This window comes from Podarcis filfolensis (assembly GCF_964270895.1).
Source record: "Podarcis filfolensis genome assembly, chromosome: 4".
In the NCBI taxonomy this organism is placed as follows: Eukaryota; Metazoa; Chordata; class Lepidosauria; order Squamata; family Lacertidae; genus Podarcis; species Podarcis filfolensis.
This window is the reverse complement of record NC_139607.1, coordinates 72,786,110-72,798,171: the sequence shown is the minus strand read 5'-3', so window position 1 is coordinate 72,798,171 and position 12,062 is coordinate 72,786,110. Positions and strand designations below refer to the sequence as shown.

The 12,062-nt window shown below is 40.7% G+C and overlaps 1 protein-coding gene across 46 annotated transcripts in view; it reads left to right on the top strand.

The window, feature by feature from the left end:
• The window catches only part of ZBTB20 (zinc finger and BTB domain containing 20), a 513,065-nt gene that overhangs the window by 340,885 nt on the left and 160,118 nt on the right, over positions 1 to 12,062 (top strand). For 41 of the 46 annotated variants that reach the window (XR_014546995.1, XR_014546996.1, XM_083609064.1 and 38 more), the window contains one exon: positions 1,515 to 1,575. The exons of the other annotated variants lie outside the window; for them this stretch is intronic. The gene's annotated coding sequence lies outside the window, so the exon portion shown is untranslated. The remainder of the gene's footprint in view (positions 1 to 1,514; positions 1,576 to 12,062) is intronic. 46 annotated transcript variants of the gene reach the window in all.

Here is a 12,062-nt window from a genome sequence, read left to right as displayed (position 1 = left end):
ATATTCTGAGACATTTGGGTTGGTTCTAATAAAAGTGTTACCAAATGTTGAGCTTGCAAGAGGTAGCACTGCAGGAATCTGTTCTTTCGCTCTTTAACAAAGCGCTTCAGAATGATATGTGTGAACTAGGCTACTGCTTTGCTCTGCAACCCACAACTAGAAACAACATAATTGTTCATGAGTGAGCACCCATCCTGCTATGAAAAGCAGTTCACTGGAAACGTATGAGCAGACCAGCTGGCTGGGACATCTCCAACCTCCTGTTTAAAATGGAGCTTTTCCTAGTTGCGAGCCTGCTGCAGCTCTTCACAAAGTAAAGATTGTCTGGCAAGGAGGGACAGCATTTTAAATAAGAGCCTTTTGCTCTCCCTGCAGACAGGTCTGTGAATAAGAAAGCATCCCATTCTCATGAGTAATCCCAAAGAGAAAAGGCTTAACGTGAAGCCTTACCCAGATATGATGGATGGGAAGGATTGCAGGATACAATTTCAAATGTCAGGCTGAAACCCATCCCATTTGTAAATCAATTAATGAGGCTTGGCTTGTATTGATAATAATGACTTGTAATACATTTTCCCTTTGTATTTGTTCTCATGGCCTTACCTAACACTGAAGGTGAAACAACATATCAGTAGCTCTCTGAGGCATTTTTATTCTCTTACTTGACTTGAGATACATCACGGTCACTCACTTCCTTCTGTTTCTCGCTGTTGCTCCCCACCTCAACTAGATTGACCGAGCATAAATATTTTCCACTTCGCTTTACTTACTTATTTACTATTTTAAAAAGCATAATAGAGCACCGTCTCTGAGCAGGAAGCCTGAAAAAAATATTAAGAGGTACAGGTGTTTTAATGACCTTGTATGGAGAGTCTAGATGTGGAAACAAAAAAGGGGATTATGGTCTGAATGATTGGGCAGACTGTGTATCAGGAGTGTGAAGGAAACAGAGCATTGTTTGGGCATCAGTTTCTTGAGCCAAGCCTTTGTTGCAGGTTTCATAATAAGGTAGCTTCTCATAATTAAATCTGGAGAAAGTAACAAATGTGAATAGAATGTATTTAAGAGATAGCTTTATTGGAGCCTCCCCCCACCTCCATTTTAGACATTTGTAGCCTTCAGTAAGATTGTAGATAGATACTGAAGAAAACAGCCCAACCCTTTTCTTATCATGTACTGGAGATGACAGACTGCAGAAACCCAATGGCATTTTATAAAGCATCGCAACAAGAACTGGGACTTGCCAGGTTCCATTTATCTAGCCAAGAATATAATTCTGTGATCTATCCCAAGGAGATTTTCAACAGAGTCTTACACTTACTGTCTGAATTAATGATACTGCTTTTTTTCCTTAGCCGTGACAAAAGCCACTCTGCACTTTTATACATTATGTTAAAGTTTTTTTGTTGTGAACATACTCTATAAAAGCCCTTTCTGCTTCATCATTTTGACAAGCCAATTCCACTAAATCTTCCATGATCATCATGTTCTCTTTTTAACTTTTTCAATTCCAGAAAACAGCAAACATTTCTGAGTTACAAAGCACCAAACAGCTACAGACTCACTTGCTGTAAGGTAAGTCATCTGTGTAGAAGTCTGTAACAAAAAAATGTAAAACCAAGTGCATTTCCAGTTATCAGCTGTACACTTAGCTTTGACAATTATGAAGAATCCATGTCTGTTCAATGGGACTTGTCTCCTTGGCCTGGTAGGCACACTTTGAAAATAACATATTATGAAACTGTTAACCTTAATAACTTTGGATCCCTCAAATTGTTTCCTCTGTTGAATTTACCTCTCCGAAGAGTTGTAGACTCAAAATGCCTGTGTCATAAATTACTTTTCAGGTGTTTGGTTTTCTTACTGTTTTCTTGGCCCTTTGACTTATAAATTACAAGGCCGAAAGCGGCATCTCACAAAATACATTTTTTAGGATGATCAACCTTAACTCTTGCTATAGCAAAAAGAACTTTTTCTGAGTTGATAGCAACATTAATAAGATTCCAGCCTTCCTTGAATGTTTCCAAGTGAAATGTCAGCTGACAGATAACTGCAGCTCACATAGCATGCATTCTTGTTTACAAGAATTTGGAACCTTTGTATTTTCCGCTAACATGTTTTTCCATAATGCAGTTAAGTCCCCTTGTTTTAGCAAGCAAGGATGTCACGTATGACCACAGCAGTGTTTGATTTTTATGTAGTAACCAATCAGTTATCAGATGCCAATTTAGGGGAGCTCGATTGGTTTGCCTGCACTGGGTGCCGAGCCAACAGGGGGCCACAGGGGGTACAGCAACAATGACAAACAACAGAAGTCGAGAGGTGGTAAGGTGCCAAATTTTGGCATTGCACAAGGCACTGCTGAAATTTTAAAGGCCAAAGTCTGCCACTGCAGACATGATAGACAAAGCAGTGGATGCATGAGACTTATGGGCTCTCAGCATAGTGCAACCACTGGTTCCATCACTGGTCCAGTCTGTCCCCCGCACCAGGTCCTCCTGCTGTCAGCCTTACTGCTCTTGCTGCCATCAGAGCCCTTACATAGCACAGCTGATTGCTGCCACTACCACACTAATCACTTGCTTTATCCCACATCCTATCAGACAAGCTTTACCTGGCAGGTGTGAGCAACAGTGCTTAAGGGATCTGAGGCAGTTTTTAAGTAGCCAAAATGGCTGAAGATCAACAGGCTTGGAAGAAACACATGATTTCCAGAAGTAAAATGTTTTTTTTTAAAAAAAAAAAAAAAACCTGGAGGACACTGGGAAATGGGTGAGCATCATGGAGGACAGAGCATGCTCAGTGGCTTTGGAATGCTGGGTGACTGTTTTCATGGCTGAGATAGAAAACCAGGAAGGAGGGGAAATGCAAGAGGGCATAACTGGCAGTAGGCAACACAGCAATATTTTCTTATGGACCTTACTTGTGTTTTGAATACTGGTTGCTGGGTAGCAACAATAGGACAAGAATGTTGCCCTCGTGCCTTGCTTGTGGACTTTTCAAGATGCATCTGGTTGACCATGATGAGAAGGAGTGTGATAGCTGGATTACAGTATTTGATTTGATCAACAAGCTCTCTTTCTGTGTATAGAAAGTTGACCTAGAGAAGAGGTGTGCCCTTCAAATGATGTGTTTTAGAGATACGTTTTCCCAATTCTGCATCTCTACTTAGATGTGTGTCTAGGCAGTAACTTTCCCCCCATGACTTTCTTAATATTACAGTGTTTTATATTGCTGCCATACCGCATTCACAAGTGCTTCCACTTGTGAATAGACTTTTGTGATATCTGGGTTGGTTGCTTACCAGGCAGCATGGAATTCAAAGCAGTTACTTTCTAATGCAGAAAGGATAAGAAGAGATAGACAACTGGTTGCTGATGATACCAAAAAATGAGCGTCACATATAGTAGGAATAATTTTAAATTACAGAATAGCAAATCACATTTGTGAGTAAATGTTAAGGAAAAAAATGGGGAAAGAGGTACACTAGACAATTCTGCAGTTGCAAACACAGGCATGCGCCATAGCCATGCTAATATTTTGGAGTATCGATCTATGCACATTTAGACATTTCCATACCCTGAATAAGTTTCCTTGGGGGGCAGGGAGGAAAGGGAAGGTTTTGTCCATATATACCAGAGATGAGAAGTCAGGGAAGTTTTTAATCTGTGATATTTTAGTGTATTTTTGGTTTTCTATGGAAGCCGCCCAGAGTGGCTGGGGAAACCCTGCCAGATGGGCGGGGTACAAATAATAAATTATTATTATTATTATTATTTGCAACACAAGGAGCACATTTCCCCATAGACAATTTTCTAGGTGTAAAGGAACAGACTTGACAAGACAACAATCTGGGATAAAAATTAGCCACAACTTCAGGCTTCGAATGTAATTCCATTCCAGCCTTCCGCTAGAGGGCTGAAATTTTGAACAGCGCCATGCCAAGGATTCTGGCCACCCCCAAGGTGCTAATCTATGTAGGTGGCCATCCCCGGGCCACTGCTGGAAGCTCTGTGGCCAGCTGCAGGGATGTAACTCCTGGCTGCCCTGGGAATTGAGGGCAGTCTGCAAGGGCCTGCAACCACTGCCCACCCAGAGCAGGGAAAGTGGTTGTTATCATGTTCCAGCCCAGCAAAAACACTTGGGTTTGAAGCAAGGGGAAGGGTGTGGCTTGGGGCAAGTTCCAAGGGATATATAGAGAGGCTTAGAGTTGTGGCTCCAGGCAGGCTTGTGGGTTGCCTTCTGAGTCAGGACTGCTCTGTGATTAAGCCAGGTCTGTACTTTCTTAACAGGGAACCATATGTTGTACCATATGTTGAATCTCTTCAAATGTAAATGGCAAATGATATAAGACAACCTGCAAAGTAATACTTCGGAATTTTCTACCCATAAAAATGAAATACCTGCTTCTGTGAAAAAGGGCTCCAAATGTACAGTGCTGCTGTTTAGTTAAGCAGAAATATCTGCAGAAATAATTGAGGAGGTTTTATACATCTCTCCCCCAATGTGGGCATTTTCATCATTTGAAATACAGGATTTCTATTGAATTGACGAGCTTTGCAACAAATACCTTTGTTACCATATAGCTTACTTATAAAAATAAAAAAAGGAGCCTGAATGGGGTGAAAAGTGAGTGAAGGCCATCTATACAGCATTTACTTTTCATAAATAAAACAGCTTATTGATTTGGAGAACCAAAGATCTAGTTAGTTCACTGCTTCAGCTTCTGCTCGGTTTATTTCCCTTGTTTAAAACAGCAGAAGCACTGACTGCGCACTCAGGCCATTACTTTCACTGGGTTGTTAAGGTTTTCTTAATGCTGACTTTCTGTTCTGTAGCACCACAGAAAATATCCTCCTAGCTTCTAATCACTGTAATAACTAACCTCGAGGAGTCATTAGTGTGGGTTCAAACAATATCCTATAATAAGTGTGCTCTGAGGAAATTGACATTGTTTATCTCCTCGATTCATATTCTTGTGAAAATAATGGGTTGTGAAATAATGTTGGTGTTTTTCTTATACCATACAAAATCTTGACAAGCTATGTTGATATTTTCCCCTCAGATATTGGGCAGAAACACTTTGTTAGACAATATTCCATCTACAAAATTCATACGTTCTAAGTTGGAGATGGGTTGTTGTGTTGAGAAACTAACGCAGGCATGCCAAAGCCCTCTCCGATGCCAGTGAGTGCCTAGATTCTTCACGGAAGCTACATAAACGGTTCTATGATTAAATTCAATTTTCTTTCCTTCACCAATGAATAATGTGGCAGAATTCTACCAGTGGTAACCGAGTATCTTTTCTTTGGTTATTGTGTAAGCTTCCAGAGGAGTCACTGAGTGGAATCATCATTCTGCAGCAGGAAAGTTATTGCTTCCGGTATACAACCAATAGTAAACAAAGGCACTAGTTGTAGACATGCTTCTGTAAAAGTGGTCATTCCAATTATAATGCAATACCTGTGACAGGTAAACAGATCTTCTTCTTTCTTTGGTGATCACTTGTAGCCGAGTAGGATTATCTTCCATGAACACAGTTTTAACAGTGAGTCCGTAAGTGACTGTGAAGGCCAACTCTGGATCCACACGTCCTTCCACGGTGGGGGCATAGGTTTCTGGGCAGGAGTTGATCACTGTGAGGGGTACAGGTGACAGGTAAACAGGTATGGTCAGTCAGTCAGAGATGCTTCTGAGCAACATGTATGTATGGTGATTTTCTTCATGAGCATCTTTTATACATTATACACACCACACATTTAAAGCACTCTTCAAACGCTTTAACAGGTATGACTTTCCCCAAAGAATCCTGGGAACTGTAGTTTGTTAAGGGTGCTAACCTCACAGATCTTTGATTTCCATCACCCTTAACAAACCACAGTTCCCAGGATACTCCATGACTTCTAGACTGGTAGAAGATTGCAGAAACAAAAAGTCAGACAAGATCCACTACAGGGCAGGCCCAGGAGGAAAAACTTGTCACCACCTACATCAGGCATTACAAATTAGGTATTAAAAATGGTAACATTCAGAAAGCAGCAGGAGAACATTTCACTCTTCCATGACTTCCTGTAGCAGACCTAAGAGTCACTGTTATCCAACGAAGAGGGAGGCTTGAGCGGAAAAGCTCAGGCCTGGAATTCATTAGCATATTTGGTTCTGTGGAATCTCATTTTAAATCCTTGGGATGGCTAGCTTGCTTCAGAGATAAATTATCCCTCTTTTGGTGTTTGTTTACACTATTAGTCTTGCTTCCTATTCATCACCCTAGTGGCAGTTACTCAGGAGTGGATCCACCCATACTGACTTCATCTTCTAGTCATTCGATTGGATTTTGCATTCATTTATGCTCTGTGACATGTCCATTGCTGTCATTTTCACTGTTTGGTTCTTTGTAAAAATCATCATACATTTTTTTACTTCTGTCTCAGGGTATATAAACCTACACACTTAGAGTAGGGTACATCTGATAAAATGGGATGTATCCTATGAAAGATTATGCCACAATAATGTTTTTTAAGTCTTTAAGGTGGCACTATATGTGGTCTTGGCTTTTGTCTTTTTCTGCAGCTGTCTAGTGTATTTCCCTTTTTGGAGTTTTGTCATTGTTGCATTGTTTTACTACTGCTAACCTCTCTTGCACTGGATTACATATAGAAGCTAATAACAGTGGTGAGTTACTTGTAGAATCAAGGGAATTGTTGCATATATTAGGACAAATTACAAAGGCATCACAGCATTCGCATGCACTCCACTGACCCTACTTTTGCTCAACACTGTAGTCTTTCAAAATAAAGACAAATAAGAGCAAAATTATTTTAATAGTGATATTTGTTTTGTATCTTGTTTTCTACCCGAGAGGTATAAACAGGAACAGAATGAGGTAAAAGTTTTGTGTCCAGGAAATTTTAGATCAAAAATTTCTACTGAAAAGGTTGGACACTTTCTCATTGTGTGATATTAACTTAGTTCCATCTCACCTTCCTATAGTCATGCAAGCAGTCCTCTGCCCCTCCACCCCCAAAAAGCATTCTTATAAGAAAATTATCAAAGTACACTGGTTTTACTGGTTCCCTCATGGGGAATCTTTACTTTCCCAAAGGAAAGTATAATTACCAATAAGAACCAATCAACTAATGACTTAATATATCTCCCAGGGTCATTTCCTCACATTAGTAACCTATTTATATGAATTACTGGACCTTTAATGTAATTACCTTATTATTAATAATAAATAACAAGCAACATTTCAATAATTGCTTTTATTAACTATCAGCAAATGTGCTCATTAGTACTTTGTGTGCCAACTTTTCAGTACTTAGTGCTCCTATTAGTCATATATCCAGCTTGCTTCAAACGAGCAATCCTATTCTTACACTACACTTGGACTGGAGATATGGCTCTACTAGGCTGGTGGATCAGCTGCCATACCCAATGTGTACTCATCCTAGAAAGGGAGGTAGAGAACAACTAAAAAAGACAAAAACAAGACAGAAATGACCACACCCGCAGCGGCCCTAGAAACACGGCCACATTGTGGTTGCTGCTGCTGTTGTTAAAATTTCCATACAACCCTTCATCTCAAGATGACATGGCGATTTGCTATACACACACAGAGAGAGAGAGAGAGAGAGCATAATAGCAATCAAAAACAAGGCCCCCACAGTTCAAAAGGTCATAGATTGTTTAATCAGTCAAAGGCCTGGCAGAAGAGGAATATTTTTTCCTCTTAAACGTATGTAGTGAAGGCGCGAGACGAGCCTTCCTGGAGAGAGCATTCCATTAGCAGGGAGCCACTCCAGAAAAGGCCCGTTCTTGTGTTGCCACTCTCGAGACCTCTCACAGAGGAAGCACACAAAGAAGAACCTCAGATGCTGATCACAGGGTCCGGGTTGGTTAACATAGAGAGAGGCAGTCCTTGTGGTATTGTGGTTCTGAGCCATTTCATTGTTTCACTGAAATCCCTTTTTGTGTACCTATTTATATGGGCTGGCTTCTATTCCGTGGGGTATATTGTGCAATATTGTTCCTCATATAACAGGATTATTTGTTTTAATATATATCTTTGTTTGGAGTGTTAAACCCCTCATAAAATTGTAAATAAAACTGATTGATTTATTAATGGCTAACAATAGAAAAGAGGCATACCAGTTTCAATAGATAATAGCTCTTCCTTCCAAATTTCTTTACAAAGGGTTTTGGGGTTTTTTTGCAGCTAGTGTCATTACAAATTATAATTAATACTATATCCTGTCACTGTTAAATCAAAATACTTTCACCAAATCAGGTAGCTGACTTATGAGTAAAGATAAACTTAACTCCTTGTGGTGCTTTCTTCAAACTTTCTTCATTCACAGTTATTTCAACCTTCTTGCCTGCACAAGCAGTGATATGATGCTTCTACAAGAGTACTCTCCAGCTCTTTCTTTGAAGATGCTTTTCTCAAAGGTGCTTTGCACAGAGCCTTTCTCTTGATTGAGGATTCTTTTTAGACAGCTGGAAATTCCTGATGGATGTTAATTGGAGTTCAGTTTGAAGATACAGAACTGCTTTTATTGCATCTGTCTTTCATTGATTTCTGTGAAAACCATAATTAGACTTTTTTGTGGGTGGAGATATCCATGGAATGTTTCAGTTCAGTGCCTTTATCCATTTAAAAGATGGACTTTATTTTCCTTTGTTTTTCTTAAAGCTGTATCAGTCAGTTTTATTGAGAATGTGGATTCTTTCACACTTTGCCTCTGTGTGGAATCATGTGTACATTTGAATTATGTTCTACTGAATCCTCATACAGTCACTTTAGATTCTTAATAAATATTTATCTTGTGCTTAGTAAGAAGATAACAAAACAGCTGAAATTCTTTTTGGTCACCTATTGTTAAGGAAGAAAACTTAAAGATGTTCAGATACAGGTATCAAGCACAAAAATAATTTATTTAACTATTTGAATTCATAAACTTATTAAATCAATTTGATACAGCATTAAGTCTTAACCTAGAATAAATAGGGGAAGTCACATAACTTAGAAAGGATGCTTAGAATCGTAGAGTTGTAAAGGATCCCAAGGTTCATCTAGTCCAGGCATGTCCAACAGGTTGATGGCCATCTACTGGTTGATATTGCCAAGAAGTTTCTGGTTGATCGCAGGTAGATTGTGGGTTCCTCAGTGATCGCCAGCCTAAAGAAGCTCTCCCCCTAAAAAAAGCTCAACAACTCTTAAAAGCTCAATAACAATGGGCAATTGCACAGAGAGCTCCTTCCTTCTTGCCGACAGAGAGCTCACCAGTATGTGTGTGAGTTTGCATGGGATGGCTCCCCTTCCCTCGAGGACGTAACAGGGATGCTGCCCTGTGCCTATCAGAGACCGGATCCTAGCCTGCACCCTGCTTGGTCAAATGGGGATGCAGGCTGAGACTTGGGCAGAGCCAGGGGGCGAATCCGAGGGCTGACCATGGGCTTCCCTGGATCCGCCCCTTGCCCATTTAAGCAGCCCACACCTGGGACAATCCCTCTTCCTTCCCTTTCCAGTTTCCAGTGTGGATCTCTGTAGGTCTCCAGCATTGTGACTAGGAAGGTCTTAGACCTTGCCTGGGATCTCATCCTTCCTCGTCTGCCCGCTTGTATCCACACTGCATCGTGCCCACAAGAGAGGAACAGGCGTCTGTCCCAGTTTCTGCATTTGCCGGGCTTCGTCGTTGCGAGGGAGCTTGGGAAACTGAGTTCCCTGGTATGGTGAGTAGTTCCTTTGCAAGGGCTGAGGATCCTGGGAAACTCAGTTTTTCAGCCATTTGGCTTGACTGAGAGCCAGTGTGGTGTAGTGGTTAAGAGCGGAAGACTCATAATCTGGGGAACCGGGTTCGCGTCTCTGCTCCTCCACATGCAGCTGCTGGGTGACCTTGGGCTAGTCACACTTCTTTGAAGTCTCTCAGCCCCACTCACCTCACAGAGTGTTTGTTGTGGGGGAGGAAGGGAAAGGAGAATGTTAGCTTTGAGACTCCTTCGGGTAGTGATAAAGCGGGATATCAAATCCAAACTCTTCTTCTTTCTGTGTTTGTGTGGGGAAAAGTTTTTCTGTTGGCTAAAAAGCTGTTTTTTGAGGCTGGTTTTGTTTGCTGCTTACATAACGTGGCCTTCAGTAATCAAAGAATTCAGGAATTGGATACCAGCACTATTGGGCCCTTCATTGATTGTTGGTGCATTTTAAAACTGAAGCCACTTGGGGCCAGGAGTCAGGCACTGGTTGGGTTGTTATTTTCCTCTGCCTTCTGGGTGGGCATGCTCTTGCTAAAGTTTCCAGTGCTACTGCTTTAAATAATAAAGGAAAATTAATTAAAAGGAATAAATAAATATTTTTTAAAAAATAAACATTGTACATTTTAAGTTAACAAAGAAGGTAATTGAGCCATTGGTGCTTCAGCTTCCTTATGTGGGGCAGGTCCCAGCCTCCATTGGGGGTGGCATTGTTTTGCAGCAAGGTTTGATTTCAAGGTGGTTTGTGTGCAGCTTTGGCTTGTGTGCAGCTTTGGTTACCAAAATGGTGACTCAGATGTATTTTTTAAGAAATCTTGATAGGTAGGTTAAAGGAGTGAGCAAAGGAGTTTGTGTGGCGTACAGTTTTGTGAGTGCTTTTATGCAACTCTCTCCCAAGAAATCTCTAAAAGTTTCTGTTGTCCACCGTAAGAAAAGTATTTTGACAGTGCTCCCCCCAAAAAGGTTACCAAAATTAGTCACCCACTTTTCCTGCTCCCAAGAAAAGGTCAACAACGATGAGCTGAACCCCCCAAAATGGGGGTAGATCACTGCCAGATTTTAATTCTGAATGTAGATCACAGTCTTTTGGGAGTTGGCCACCTCTGATCTAGTCCAACCCCTAGCACTGCAGGTCTCTCAACTGGATCATATCTTACAGATGACCATCCAACCTCTGCTTAAAAACCTCCAAGGAAGGGGAGTCCACCAGCTTTCATGAGAGCCTGTTCCACTGTTGAACAGATCTTATTGTCAGAAAGTTCTTCATGATGTTCAGTCAGAATCTCCTTTCTTGTAACTTGGAGCCATTGGTTCGAGTCCTACTCTCCAGAGCAGGATAAAACAAGTTTGCTCCATTCTCCATGTGATAGCCCTTTAGATATTTGAAGTTTGCTCCATTCTCCATGTGATAGCCCTTTAGATATTTGAAGTTTGCTCCATTCTCCATGTGATAGCCCTTTAGATATTTGAAGTGAGCATTCTTTGGGCTGTCAACCAGCTACAAACCCACCTAGCAATCACCTTGCCTAGTCCACATTTAATCAGCTTCTCCTCAAGAATATCATGGGGGACTTTGCCAAAAGCCATACTGAAATCAAGATACACTATGTGCACTGCATTCCCCTAATCCACCAAGCTTGTAAGGCTATTAAAAAAATAATAATCAAAAATCTATGCTGGGTCTCAACAATCAAAGCATCCTTTTCTAAGTACCCACAGACTGACTATTTAATTATCTGTTTTAGGACTTTTCCTGGTATTGATTTCAAGCTATCCAGTCAGTAGTTACCGGGCATCTTCTCTCAACCCCATCCTTTTGAAGATGGGGACAACAACCCCTTTTGAAAATTTGATCCTTGACCCCTAGGCAATCTGTCTAAATCTTAGCATGTAGTGTTATGTAGAACTCACCACACCTGATTAAAGAATCCACCACCGTTAAAATCAGCAGACCTACAGCATTCAAAACAGTGTGAATCAAACTCTTAGCAGCCTGATTCTGAAAAAACAGTCAGGCAATTTTACTGCGGAGATTCGAGAGAAACATCTTCTAGATGAGTTCACTGACACAGTTCAAACTGTCTGTAGTAAAGAAAAGAGGAGTGATAGGGTAAAGAAGAGTTTCCTTTTATCCCTTTTTCTGATTGATCCTACTTGCACAGAAATGAATATTATTATTATATTTTTACAGATTTCAGCTAGAGTAGATTGGTCTCACAGAAATGACCGGATAATTTAAAATGTTAATCACTGCTGTTCAGATATTTCATTAGTCTATTTTAGTCAATATTACTATTAATACACATGAGGCA